This window comes from Ailuropoda melanoleuca, chromosome 11 (genome assembly GCF_002007445.2).
Source record: "Ailuropoda melanoleuca isolate Jingjing chromosome 11, ASM200744v2, whole genome shotgun sequence".
NCBI classification, from domain to species: Eukaryota; Metazoa; Chordata; class Mammalia; order Carnivora; family Ursidae; genus Ailuropoda; species Ailuropoda melanoleuca.
Genome location: NC_048228.1, coordinates 77,307,168 through 77,321,973, shown reverse-complemented (window position 1 = coordinate 77,321,973; position 14,806 = coordinate 77,307,168). Strand labels below are relative to the sequence as shown.

Genomic DNA, 14,806 nt, shown 5'->3' with positions numbered 1-14,806 from the left:
CATGATCCCAGGGTCCTGGGATCAAGCCCCATGTCAGGCTCCCAGCTTAGCGGGGAGTCTGCTTCTCCCTCTCCCTCTGCCCTTCCCCCCAGCTCATGCTCTCTCTCTGTCTCTCTCTCAAATAAATAAATAAAATCTTTTTAAAAAATTAAAAAATATAAAAATAAAAAATATTTGTCATCTTCCTAATTATTATTAAATTTCAGCAAACTGGAACCAAAGGAGGTAAATCACACCATAGAGAAACAAATCAAACCATTTTCAGACAAGTCCATCAAGAGCTGAAAACTTAAGCAGTAAGTGGGGAGCCTGGGTGTCTCAGTCAGTTAACCATCTGCCTTTGGCTCAGATCAGGATCTCAGGGTCCTGGGATCAAGCCCTGGTCAGCTGGTCAGCGGGGAGCCTGCTTCTCCCTCTCCCTCTGCCTCTCCCCTCCCCCGCTCTTGCACTCTTGCTTTCTCTCAAATAAATAAAATTAAAAAAAAAAAACACAACTTAAGCAGTAGTTATTATTGGAAGAGTTTAAAGGAGTCATCTCCTTTGACCTATGGCCCGTGTCTAGGGGTTTTAATTAAGAGAAAAGCAAATCTAGACACAGAAGTCCAAAGATATTTAAAAGGCACACTGGCTTTATCTGTGCCATCAGTCATTACTTCTACTCCAAGCAGGCGCTCCTTTCTTAGCAAACAGCTTTCCTGATTAGCAATCAGACTGGAGAGACTTTCATGACCACCTCCAGCCTTGTGGTCTGAAAAGCAAATACAGTCCAGCCCAAAGCCCATATTTAAAGCAAACAAACTGAGCATAAAAGTACACTTTCAAACGCACTCCAGCAAGATGGGATTCTTTGTCCTTCAAATCACATTTGGTAAATATCTTTTTCCTTTCTCTTGCTCAACTCAATGTTTTAACTAATAAGCTTTCAAGGGAGCGTTTGCTGGCTTAGCACATACTTTACCACTTTTCCCACAAAGATCACCCCACTCCTCTACATGCAAAGAGGACAAGAAAGGCTGATAGATGAATATTAGAGAAAAATGTACTGTGCTTTTAAAAACACTTAGTAGGGTTTTATAAACTACATGCAAATATAATGAAGGAAAATGGTTCATGATCATACTACCCAGTTAGCTCCTGATTTTTTTTAAAAGGAAGGAAAATGAATAAATGAACATGGTTAGAAAACTCAAGTATAGAAAAGAAAGAAAAAGAAAAATTTTCCAGTGTATTAACATTCATATCTTTTTAGAGAAAAAGTATATATACCAGCATATATATCTTTAAAAAAAAATTTAGACAAAAGAGAATGGTATTCATATGATTCTGCAAAACGTTTTTTCATTTTATATAGATACATGAACATATATGTATATGTGTATGTATATATTATTATATAGTATATTTTATCTATAAGATAATTTCAAATCAGCACACATACTTCATTCTATAAACATGCTATATTGTAACTTGTACAAATATCTTGGCATAATTTTAAGTGAGCCTATTTATGAAATTGCTGGCGATTTTAAATTTTGAAATATATTGCCAAATTGCTCTCCGCTGGCATCTATTTTAGAAGATAATTTAATCTCAAGGGGCGCCTGGGTGGCATAGCGGTTAAGCGTCTGCCTTCGGCTCAGGGCGTGATCCCGGCGTTATGGGGATCGAGCCCCGCATCAGGCTCCTCCGCTATGAGCCTGCTTCTTCCTCTCCCACTCCCCCTGTGTGTTCTCTTGCTGGCTGTCTCTCTGTCGAATAAATAAATAAAATCTTTTTAAAAAAAAAAAAAAAGAAGATAATTTAATCTCAAGCACTGGTCCCTTTTCTGCATGGTTACGGGTATCAAAACTGACCTGCTTTGTCTCAAACTGTGTCACAGGTCAGACAACCAACCCACCGCAGACTAAGCCAAGCTCTTCTAGACAACAGAGATTACGTGAACCAAACCAGAAACATCTTACAGCAAAGATGAAGGCTGGGGATCACAGCTTTGTAAAGGTTCTCTGTGGCTGACCTTTTACTTCTTTCTTTATTCTTTGTCTGAGACACAACCTCAGGAAAAGAAAGGGGCTCAGGGTAGGGATTAACATCTCACAGGTACTTGTCTTAGTCCCTTTGGGCTGTTATAACAAAATACCACAGACTGGATGGCTTATAAATAACAGAAATTTATTTCTCACAGTCCTGGAGCCTGGGAAGTCCCAGAATACAGAGTCAGCACGGTTGTCTTTCGGTGAGGGCCCTCTTTCTGGGTCATAGCTGGCCTTCTCACTGCGTCTTCATGTGGTGGAAAGGGCTAGGGATCTCTATGGAAACTCTTTTGTAAGGCATCAATTCCATTCACAAGGGCTCTACCCTTATGACCTAAGTACCTCCCAAGGTCAACACCTCTTCATACCATCATCTTGGGAAGTCAGGATTTCCACTTATGAATTGGGGCATGGGGGAGGGCAGGGGAGGGAGTAGGGGGGACACATTCATTTAGACCACAGCAGTACTTAACTATGAATACTAGCAGTTGAAAATACCAAGAAAGCAACAGACAGACTGGAGTCTCTAACCATCATCAAGTTGAACATTTTGCTGGCCCTTCACCATTGTCAAATTCTAGGGAGCTCCCATGATACAGCACAAAGAAGCTTGAAGTTCTCAAACAATGAGGGCAGAGCAGGGACACAGGATGGTGAGGAATGTCCACTGCTTACCTAATTACTGCCTTCTCTCTGACTGGGAGTGTCTGATTCCCCTCACAACCAGATCCCTCCGGGTAACTCACCGTGAGTTGATCGAGTGTGTCGGTGGGCCACATCCCTTGGTTATAAAACCGAGGACTTCCCAAACATACCCTGCATTTTTATTTCTGCCTCTGAGAGACTGATTAGATCTTTTCCTCAGATAAAAAGCCTTGAAAACACCCATCCACTGACAGCTTCCTACCTCCTAATTTATCAAAAATAACAAAATTTTATTTCTCCAAATTAATCTACATCCATATTAACCACTCTCTCCTTGGAAATTCCAAAGCATTCTCTTCATCTAGTTCTCTGGGCCTTTATTATCTAATTATAAAAATAATGAAAGATACATAAAGAAAGAGGTATATATAAAGAGAGTTTTCCATAGGTCAATCCCTTTATAGGCAGTGCTTTCATTTATACATGTATACAATGGAGCTCAAGAAAAAAATTCATATCCAAATTTAAATTAGGAGATGTGAGGCTTTGATAAGACCATTTGATCTAAGGTTCTTCATCTATAAAACAGAGTAATACTGCTTCTCTGTTATAGGACTGTTGTGAGGATCAAATGAAGTCTCCCACCCCACCCATGGAAAGCTGAGAAAGTGCTTAAGTACTTAGCATACTGGACACATTCAAAACAATGTTAGCTCTCCCAAAAGGGGTTTTATTCTGGCTGTCTTTCCCCCAGGATATTTCATTTTATTCCATCCAGCAACTATCAAAGTAACCTTCCATGTAGGGCACTTTAACACGTTCACTTGATATTTAACTGAATTGTTCTGAACTAAGTAAAATTAATTCAGCATTTCTTATTACTCATAACTTAATGCCCGCTCAGAGCAACAGTCATTTCTGATCCAGTTTTAGAAGCACTGAGGGTCCAACGTCATGGTTGGAACTCTTCACTTTTTATTTCTCAGGTGAGTCTTCGGTAAAAATCGCTAGTATCTTCTTACTTTCCTAGGTACTGTCATTCTTTAACCAGACACCAGAAATGAACCACAGCATTAACAAACCGTCTGCAAACTTAGATCTTCAAAAGAATCACCCCTATGAAACCAAACACAGAATAGTTACTAAGATTCTAAAATCTGTCCTCAAAGGGCCTCAGCTGTATGATGATTGCAGGAAAAGCCATTTTCTTCAAATCTTAAAAAGGGCACACTGGCAAATTACACAGAGCAATTTCCTAATGCTAGCTAGACTAATGTTGATACTCATTTATTAAATAAATTACTGGCTTAGATACTGTCTGTATAAAAACATCCAGTAGACTATTTTTGTTTATGAATGAAGTGGAAGATCAATTCTTATTTGAGCAGATAATAATCAATTTGGAAATTTCAGAAGCTATGAACAGTTATCATGTCGTGAATATAGACCGTATTCAGACAGTATAATCAAATTAAATGTTCTATTCATTACAGGTCAATATAGGACTGAGAAACTACTGCTTGTTCTTATATTAGTAATTACATTAAAATAAATAACAATTGATTATAAGTCACTCAAGTATGGTATCTTTGAAGGCTTTTTAAGGAAACCTAATAATTCACGATTATTTCACATAAAAACTATAAAGACAAGCAAAAAATCAACAGATGTAATATGCCAAACTCTACTAACATTTATCATAAACATCTCCACTACACATTTACACAAAAATGTGGTTTCTCCAAATGAAAGCAAATTTTGGATACTCTCTTCGTTCTTGTACTGGTTCAGTGAATGTGACTAGGTTGATCTGATTTTGCTTCATCTGCAACCAAATGATAATAAATAGTCTGGAGCCTTCACAGATGTCACCGTACCACAACTCAAACTTCAGTGGTTCAATCATTCCAAACCCCAAACATCAGTCAGCACAAGACTCTCTGTAAAGCAAGGGGCAGTTAAGAAGTTACTATCACCCAGCCATATTTTGTTTCAGCTCCCTAAGAAAAACAAGACCAAGACCATATTTTCCCAAAACATATTACAAACTACATGCCTCATAGGGTCCATCCATCATTCTGCAAATAGGTCCCAAAGATTTTTATTTTTTTTTATTTATTTTTTTTTTAAAAGATTTATTTATTTATTTATTCGACAGAGATAGAGACAGCCAGCAAGAGAGGGAACACAAGCAGGGGAGTGGGAGAGGAAGAAGCAGGCTCAGTGCGGAAGAGCCTGATGTGGGGCTCGATCCCGTAACGCTGGGATCACGCCCTGAGCCGAAGGCAGACGCTTAACCGCTGTGCCACCCAGGCGCCCCCCAAAGATTTTTAAAAGGCATCAAAGAGAAAGAAAAGATTTAAAGGAATGGCAGGGTTAAAAGATCCACGATACCCACTTCCTGAGTCCTGGAGTTACAAGTGAAAGATTACCTATGGCTTTTTCTTTTACATTTTTATAAAGATTTTATTTATTTATTTGAGAAAGAGAGAGCAGGGAGAGGAGAAGAGGGGGAGAGACAAGAAGACTCCACGTTAAGCACAGAGCATGATGCGGGGCTCCATCCCACGACCCTGAGATCATGACCTGAGCCAAAATCAAGAGTCTGACACTTAACCAACTGAGCCACCCAAGCGCCCTTGCCTTTTTCTTTTAAATGAGCAATAAAGGGACGCCTGGGTGGCTCAGTTGTTACAGCGTCTGCCTTTGGCTCAGGTCATGATCCAGGGTCCTGGAATCGAGCCCCGCACTGGGCTCCCTGATTAGCGGGAACCCTGCTTCTCTCTCTCCCACTCCCCCTGCTTGTGTTCCCTCTTTTGCTGTGTCTCTCACTGTCAAATAAATAAGTAAATCCTCAAAAAAAAAATTTAAATGAGCAATAAAAAGAATAATTCCACGTTGCTCTATGGATACATTTTTATGCAGTGACATTATCAGCCAAAGGACAGCCAAAGAAAGCGAAGGGCCAGGTAACACACATGTCTGCTCCCATCAAGGTGGTCTACCCAGGTAGAAGGAGAGAAGGCATCCTGAACTGAGCCCTCCGAAAACTGGGAAGCATGGCTTGACCTACTAATGGAACCGCAAAAAACATGTTCTAGATCTAATTTTGATTTTAATACTCAATTATAGCCCAGTGACAGAAGTCAGCTTTCAGCAGTATGTCAGAGAAAGGAAATGTCTCTGAATTTCAGCAAGACCAAAATTTTATGTTTTTTCATATTAAAAATTAGTCATTCCCCGAACAAAATTATAACTTAATGACAAAACAAAATAAAATGGCCAACTAGAATCCAAACGTCACCAAAGAAAGCACTGACCTTTTTTTCCCCTTCTAAATCACAACTATTCACAATTTTTACAGAGTTGTAATTAAGAAAGAAATAAAAATTTGCAGTCTTCATATTTCCAATCCAATTATTTTAATGGCTGCACAGTTGCTTATTGAGAACTATACTAACAGAAGACAAAAAGAGCACAGGTAAATATAAAAAAATACAGGTGGCATTTTAATGTTATTATGAAAAATGTTCAGTTTTTATGATACGTAAAATCATACGTTTCTAAAACCCAAAACATTGTAATTCATAGATTTTCCATTTAATAAAATAATAGTTTTGTGAAATTTATCATTTTATGTAAAAAAAAAAGCTCAATTCATATCATCATTAATGAAAATTCTTGAAATTCTTGAGATAATATACCAAACTTGCAAATCCTTCAGTCAGTAGATATCAGTAATGATTAAGACAGAAGTAATGGAAAATTTTAATCTGTTTTATTTGAATGGATAATGGGCATTAGAATGCTTACCATCTTTATGAAAAACAAAGCATTTTTTTATTTAAAGTAATGCATACTGTAATCTAGAAAATCCATCTAAATTGGTTTGCATTCTCTTCTACCATTTCAGATTTCCACATTTATCCCAAAGAAAAATAACCAGAGACTGGTACTTTTAAGAGAGTGACTCAAATAGGAATGGAGAGGAAAAGTAACAAAGATATGATAGTAAAAATAAATAGAGACATATTGTGACTTAACCTTATTTCTTGAACAAAACTTTTTCACAGAAAAACTGCATTGCAAACCTAAGTATAATATGGAACAAGCATAAGGACAGGCATAAATAATCAACGAAATAGAACTGAGGGTTCTGAGATAAACTCTTACATTTATGGTCAAATGATTTTCTACAAAGGTACTAAGATATATCAACAGGTAAAAGACAGTCTTTTCAGCAAACCTGACCTCACACCATACCCAAAACTTAACCCCAAAGGGACCAAAGCCCTCAGCGTAAGGACTAAGACAATGAAAATTCTAGAGAGAAACACAGGTAAAAGTCAGTGACCTTTAGTTAGGCAGAGAATACTTAGAAACATAAAATCATGAACTTTAGAAGACAAGACTGAATAACTGAACTTTGTTACAATTAAAAACTTTTAAAACTCAACACCCCAAAAATGAATAATCTAATTAAAGAGTGGGCAGAAGACATACAAATGGCCAACAAACACATAAAAGATGCTCAACATCACTGATCATCAGGGAAATACAAATTAAAACTACAATGAGATATCACCTCACACCAGTCAGAATGCCTAAATTAACAACACAAGAAACCACCGGTGTTGATGAGGATGTGGAGAAAGGGGAAGCCTCTTGCACTACTGGTAGGAATGCAAAGTGGTGCAGCCACTATGGAAAACAGCATGGAGGTTCCTCAAAACTTAAAAACAGAGCTACCTAATGATCCAGCACTTACACTACTAGGTATTTACCCAAAGAATACAAAAATAGTAATTCAATGACATACATGTACCCTGATGTTTACAGCAGCATTATCTACAATAGCCAAATTACGGAAATAGCCCAAGAGTCCATCGACTGATGAATGGATAAGGAAGATGTGATATATAGAGATGATGGAATATTCCTCAGCCATAAAAAAGAGTGAGATCTTGCCATTTGCAATGACATGGATGGAGCCAGTGTATTTTGCTAAGTGAAATAAGTCAGAGAAAGACAAATACCGTGTGAGTTCATGAATATGTGCATTTAAGGGGAAAAAAAAATGAGCAAAGGGAAAAAAGGAGACGCAAACCAAGAAACAGACTCTCACTATGGAGAACAAAATGATTGTTACCAGAGGGGAGGTGGGTGAGGGATGGGTTAAACAGGTGATGGGGATTAAGGAGGGCACTTGTGATGAGCACTGGGTGTTGTATGGAAGTGACGGGTCACTATATTGTGCACCTGAAACTAATATCACACTGTATGTTAACTAACTGGAATTTGAATAAAACCTTCTGAGCTTCAAGGACAGCATCAGGAAAATGAAAAGAGAAACCACAGACTGGGAGAATATATGTGCAAATTATGTATCTAAAAAGGGACTTACAGACAAATAACTCAATATGAAAATACACAAAGAATTTGAATAGGTATTTCCCTAAAAAAGATATAGGAGTGGCTAAGAAGCTCACCGATTGCATAAACTCGATAATAAGGAGATAAATTTCAGAATTATCATCTTTTGTTCTTTTCAAAAGCTACATAACAGGATGATTTCATTAGTAGCTCCAAAGCATGTTACTTTGTATTTCTCATATCACAGCCAAGTTTTCAAATCACTGTAAAAAATAATGGTAATAACATCCAGATTGAACAAGAAATGAAACTATCTCTATTTGCAGATAACATAATCTGGTATATAGAAAATCCTAAAGAAGTCACAACACAATAAAAAATATCAATACTGATAAACGAGTTCAAGGTTTAAGGAAACAAGATCAATATATAAAAATCAATTGTATTTCAGGGGCGCCTGGGTGGCACGGTGGTTAAGCATCCGCCTTCGGCTCAGGGCGTGATCCCGGCATTATGGGATCGAGCCCCGCATCAGGCTCCTCCGCTATGAGCCTGCTTCTTCCTCTCCCACTCCCCCTGCTTGTGTTCCCTCTCTCGCTGGCTGTCTCTATCTCTGTTGAATAAATAAATAAAATCTTTAAAAAAAAAATCAACTGTATTTCTATATACTGGTCATGAATACTCTGAATATGAAATTTTAAAAATGATTCCATTTATGAAAGCATCAAAAAGAAAAAATACTTAGGAATAAATTTAATAGCAAAGTGCAAGGTATGTTCCCTAAAAACAACAAAATACCGTTGAAGAAATTTAAAAAGATCTAGGACACCTGGGTGAGTCAGTCGGTTGAGCATCTGACTCTTAGTTTCAGCTCAGGTCATGATCTTGGGGTTGTGGTTTGGAGCCCTGCATCAGGCTCCCTCCTTCATGGGGAGTCTGCTTAGGATTCTCTCTCTCCCTATCCCTCTGCACCTCCCCCTGTTCTCTCTCACTCACCCTCTGTAAAATAAATAATCTTAAACAAAGAAAAAGATCTAAATCCATGGAAACATATCCCATGTTAATGAATCAATCAGAATGCTTTTTTTTTCTTTTTTTTTTTTTTTTGAAGAGAGAGAGTGGACGCACAAGCAGTGGCGGGAGGGGCAGAGAGAGAATCTTAAGCAGGCTCCACACCCAGCACAGAGCTGGACACAGGCCTCAATCTCACAACCTTGAAATCCTGACCTGAGCCAAAATCAAGAGGTGAGCACTTAACCCACTGAGCCACCCAGGCACCCTGGGTCAGAACTCTTAATATTGGTAAAATGGCAATACTACTCAAATTGGTCCAGAGATTCAACACTATCCCCATCAAAAGGCTGGTTCAACATTCAAAAATCAATTAATATAACCCATCATATCAATAAGCTAAAAAAGAAAAAAAAATCATATGATCATATCAATAGATGTAGAAAAAGCATCTAATAAACATCCAATACCCATTCATGATAAAAACTCTCAGCAAACTAGGATTGGGGGGGAAGCTTGCTCAACTTGATAAAGAACATCTATGAAAAACCTATAGCTAATATTATACTTAAATGGTGAGAAACTAGATGCCTTCTCATGAAGATCAAGAACAAGGCACGATACTTCTCACCCCTACCACTCAACATCATACTAGAAGTCCTAGCTAGTGAGGTAACACAAGAAAATAAAAGGCATACAGATCGAGAAGGAAGAAACAGAAAACTGTCTTTGTGTTCACAGATGACATGATTATCTATACAGAAAATCCCAAAGAATCAATAAAAATACTTCTGGATCTAATAAGCAATTACAGCAAGTTTGCAGAATTCAAAGTTAATATACAAAAGTCACTCACTTTCTTACATACCAGCAATAAACAATTGGTATTTGAAATTAAAAATACAATACTGTTTATTCTAGCATGAAAATAAATGAAAATAAAATACGTACCAGATCCATATAAGGAAAACTATAAAACTCTGATGAAAGAAACCAAGAAGTTCTAAATAAATGGAGTGATTCCACATACATGGATAGAAAGACTCAATACCATCAAGATATCAGTTCTTCTCAACTTGAGCAACAGATTCAACACAATCTCAATCAAAATCCTGGCAAATTATTTTGTGGATATTGATACGCTGATTTAAAATTTACAAGGAGAAGCAAAAAGTCCAGAATACCCAATACGATACTGAGGGAGAAGAACAAAGTCAGAGGACTAACACTATCTGAACTGAAGATTTACTATAAGCTATAGTGATGAAGACAATGTGGTACTGTTGAAAGAATAAACAAATAGATCAGTGGAACAAAACAGAGAGCCCAGAAACAGACCCACACAAGTACAGTCAACTGGCCTTTGACAAAAGGAGCCAACGCCCTTCAATAAAGAAAGGATAGTCTTTTAAACAAATGGTGCTAGAATACTGTAATTTCACATAAAAACTATCAGTCTAGACAAAGACCTTAATAGCTTTCACAAAAATTAACTCAAAATATCCGTAGATCATAGATCTAAATATAAAACATAAAATTATAAAACTCTAGAAGATAAAGAGAAAAACTGGATGAACTTGCGTTGGCAGTGACTTTTAGATACAATAGCAACAATCCATGAAAGAATTAATAATTGATAAGTTGGACTTCATTAAAATTAAAAACTTAAGGGGCGCCTGGGTGGCACAGCGGTTAAGCGTCTGCCTTCAGCTCAGGGCGTGATCCCAGCGTTCTGGGATCGAGCCCCACATCAGGCTCCTCCGGTATGAGCCTGCTTCTTCCTCTCCCACTCCCCCTGCTTGTGTTCCCTCTCTCGCTGGTTGTCTCTATCTCTGTCAAATAAATAAATAAAATCTTTAAAAAACAAAACAAAACAAAACAAAACTTCAGCAAGGAGAAAGACATTGTCAAGAGAATGAAAAAAACAAACCACAGAACTGGGAGAAAATATCCACCAAAGACTTATCTGATAAAGGACTGGTATGCAAAACATACAAAGAACTCTCAGAGCTCAACAATAAAATGAACAATCTGACTTAAAAATGGGCAAAAGATCTGAACAGATACCTCACCAAAGAAGATATAAAGGTGGCAAACAAGCATATGTAAAGAGGCTCAAAATCATACAGCATTAGGGAACTGCAAATAAAAATAACAATGAAATGCCACATACACCTACTAAAATGGTTAAAATCCAAAACACTGACAACACTAAATGCTGGCAAAGATGTGGAGAAACAAAGTCACATTCATTGCTGGTGGGTATGCAAAATAGTACAGGCACTTTGGAAGACAGTTTGGCAATTTCTTACAAAACTAAACATTTCCTATACGATCCAACAATCATGCTCCTTGGTATTTCCTCAAAGGAACTAAAAATTTATGTCCACACAAAAACCTGTACATGAATGTAGCAGCTTTATTCACAACTGCCAAACCTTAGGAGCACCCAAGATATCCTTCAACAGGCAAATGGATAAATGAATTGTGGTACATCCAGACAATAGTTTATTCAACACTAAAAAGAAATGAGCTAACAAGCCACCAAAAAACACAAAGGAATCTTCAATGCCTATTTCTAAGTGAAAGAAGCCAATCTGAAAAGGCTACATAACGTGTGATTTCAAATATATGACATTCTGGACAAGGTAAAACTACGGAGACAGGGAAAAAGATCAGTAGTTGCCAGGAATTCAGAGGGAGGGGAGGATGGATGAACAGTCAGAACACGGGGTTTTTAGGACACTGAAACTATTCCACATGACTCTATGATATAGTACACACATACCATCATATATTTGTCAAAGCCCACATAAGATACAACGCAAAAAGTGAACCCTAATGTAGACTGTGGACTTCAGTTAATAATAATGTATCAATATTGGCTCATCAATTGTAACAAATGTTACAATTTGTAACACAAGATGTTAATAGGGAAAACTCAGAATGGCAGTAGGGATATGTAGGAACTCTCTATATTTTCTGCTTAATTTTTCTGTAACCTAAAACTAACCCCCCAAAAGAAAATCTGTTAATTTAAAAAAAGCAAACAGGGGTGCCTAGGTGGCTCAGTTGGTTAAGTATCCAACTCTTGATTTGGCTCAGGTCAACTCAGGGTCATGAGATTGGGCCCTGTGTCAGGCTCCACGCTGGGCATGGAGTCTGCTTAAGATTCTGTTTCTCCCTCTCTCTGGTCCTCCCTGCCCACCCCCTAGCCCCATGCACACACACTCTCTCTCTCTTTCTCTGTCTCAATCAACCAATAAAAATAAAATATAAAAAAGCAAACAGTGTCAATTATAAAAAATAAAATAAAAATAAAGTCTAACATTAAGGAGAAATAAATCTTTAAAATTCATCATGTGCTTGGAATCCTGCTTGAACAGAAAGCCAACTGAGGTTTTAGTGAGAAGAGCAGCTGTTACCCTGCAGTGTTAAAATAAACTCTGGACAGCTTTCTGATAACCCTTTCATTTGGCTGCTCCCAAAACAATTGTGTTTACTGTAAACACCAGGATTTTACTACTAGTGAAGCTCTGAAATTATCTTCCTTATCTGCTATTTACTTTAACTAGAAGCTCTGGAAAGCCTCTCTTTCTTTTAGACTCAAAAAGCAAGTAACTGAATTAAATGTATTTTTCTTTAATGTTCCTGAAGACTAAATTCTACTTCTCCCTTTGTTAAATAATAGCTCTCTGCCAGTCTCTCCAACACCCAGCAGAATTCATAATTGCACCTCTACTCCCACAGAAGTTAGCTTTTACCTCTAGTGATACCTTTTTCACACTGTGTGTCAGAATACCAATCTGGCCCAACCCCTCCGCTGTGAGCCCCTGAAGACAGGGGGTGCCAATCATCTCCCGCTAAGACCTCACACCTAGAAGGCATTCCCAATCAGGACCTGTTTGGATCTAAGTGATGGATATCTATTTCAAACTAACTCCCTAACCTGCCAGGAAAGTGAAACCAGAGTTGTTGGCTCTAGATGGGGCTGCATCTGGGGTCATAAGTTTTGTATGGGTGTATGGGTGGGTGGGTGGGTGTGCGTGCGTGCGCCCTTCCCCTCCCCCCCATCTCACTTCCTGTATCTCCCTGCTCTGACCTCTTCTGTGTTAACTTTATTCTCAGAAAGGCTTTCCTTCAGTGGTAGCAAAGGAGGGAAAAATAGCAGCTCCAGCTTAACAAACCTACAAAAAGGAAAAACCCTTTTACAAGGTGGTCAGTGAAAATACTGGGTCCTCCATAAACCGATCCTTGTGACCCTGACTAGCCAAGCTTCTGTCACATGCCCATAACAGAGGCAGTGAGGTCACCTCCTCCGACTAGACAGGCTGAAAACAAAGGAAGGGTGACGAACTGCCCGGGGAAAATCTGGGTGATTTATTGAAAGGAGGAAAGGGATGCTGGGCGGGGGAAGTCAACAGACACTCACTACTTTACAGGTTCTCAAGGCCGCTGACTCGCTCCTGTCTAGTGAGCATTTACGAACTGTTCCTGCTGTATAATGCTGAGTTACCCCTGAATAGCCAATAGGACTTGTTCATCGTGCCTCTACCTGTACGTATAGTACACGTTCTCAAAATGAATGATCCCACCTTACTGCTCCATGTGCGGCTGTTCGGTTTCATTCTCCTGGTCCACCGTTAGGCTATTTTGCATTTCTCTATATTCCTATTATTTCAGGACACTTCTTTTCTCCTGTGCTATAGGAGTATCTCCATGCCACATGCACACACTGCCAAAAATGAACATGTTGCTAGCTTTTGTCTAAGGGGAGATAAGCGTAAGTAAAATCTTGCCAAGCAAACCAGGGCCAGAAGTGCCCCAAGAGAAATGGGGGGTCTCCATGATTCCCCCCTTCCCAGTGTGAAAACACAAATGAGGGCAAGTCTGAAGGCACCAGCACAAGCCCAGGCTTTCTCAACAACAGGGTTTTTCTCCAAAATCAAGCCAAGATCACTGTGGCTGTTATGGGGGGTCTCTGGTTGGGGCCTCTTACATATGTTATGCTGAAGACTTTCCCTTCTCTGAAAGAGGAGAGGAAGATGAGCAAGAGGATGGGGCAAAGGAGACGAAGAAGGAAGACAGAGATTCACTGCACACGGAGATATGTCAGGCCATCTCTGCAATGCTAGGAATCTCTCGAATAACTGGGAAGCACTAATTGGGGCTGTTTCAGATACACTTTATGGAATAAACAAAACAGCTCTTCCCTAGCTGACCCAATCTACTTCATCCAGCCTTTCTGATACTAACCTGATTTTACTTAGTTAGCGTCTGTCTCCGGCTTTCATAGGAGCTTTCTTTTATGGATTTTCCATCCAGCAAATGTCTCTGTTCCACGGCTGGGCAGATCCGGCCACAGCACCATGCTTGGCCACAGACCACAGCAGCGCACCCACAGCAGCTCCGACCTGCAGGGGAAAAGCCAGAGCCATTGGAGGGATTCATACTCACAAACTCACTCTCTCTCTCTCTGGAAAAGCCAGAGCCACTGGAGGGATCTGTATTCACAAACTCTCTCTCTCTCTCTCTCTCTCTGGAAAAGCCAGGCCATTAGAGGGATTCGTATTCACAAACTCACTCTCTCTCTCTCTCCCTCTCAAGAGTCTACATTTGGCAGGATAACCCCAAATGTTTTCCAACTGTTTAAAATCATTAATGAACAGAGACAACAGCATATAAGGTGTCCGAAAGACAAGTTTGGGCTATCCTAAAGGAGGACTAAGGCATTTAATCATTATTGA

At 38.9% G+C, this 14,806-nt stretch overlaps 1 protein-coding gene across 12 annotated transcripts in view; it reads right to left on the bottom strand.

Annotated features, from left to right (window-relative positions):
• APBB2 (amyloid beta precursor protein binding family B member 2) overlaps window positions 1-14,532 on the bottom strand; it is a 318,990-nt gene extending 304,458 nt beyond the window's left edge. For 3 of the 12 annotated variants that reach the window (XM_034671900.1, XM_034671907.1, XM_034671902.1), the window contains exon 1: window positions 14,316-14,530. The gene's annotated coding sequence lies outside the window, so the exon portion shown is untranslated. Of the gene's footprint in view, window positions 1-14,315 lie in introns of all 12 variants that reach the window. The other 9 variants (XM_034671905.1, XM_034671897.1, XM_034671898.1 and 6 more) reach the window with 5 other exon arrangements.
• Between the last annotated feature and the right edge of the window lie 274 nt (window positions 14,533-14,806).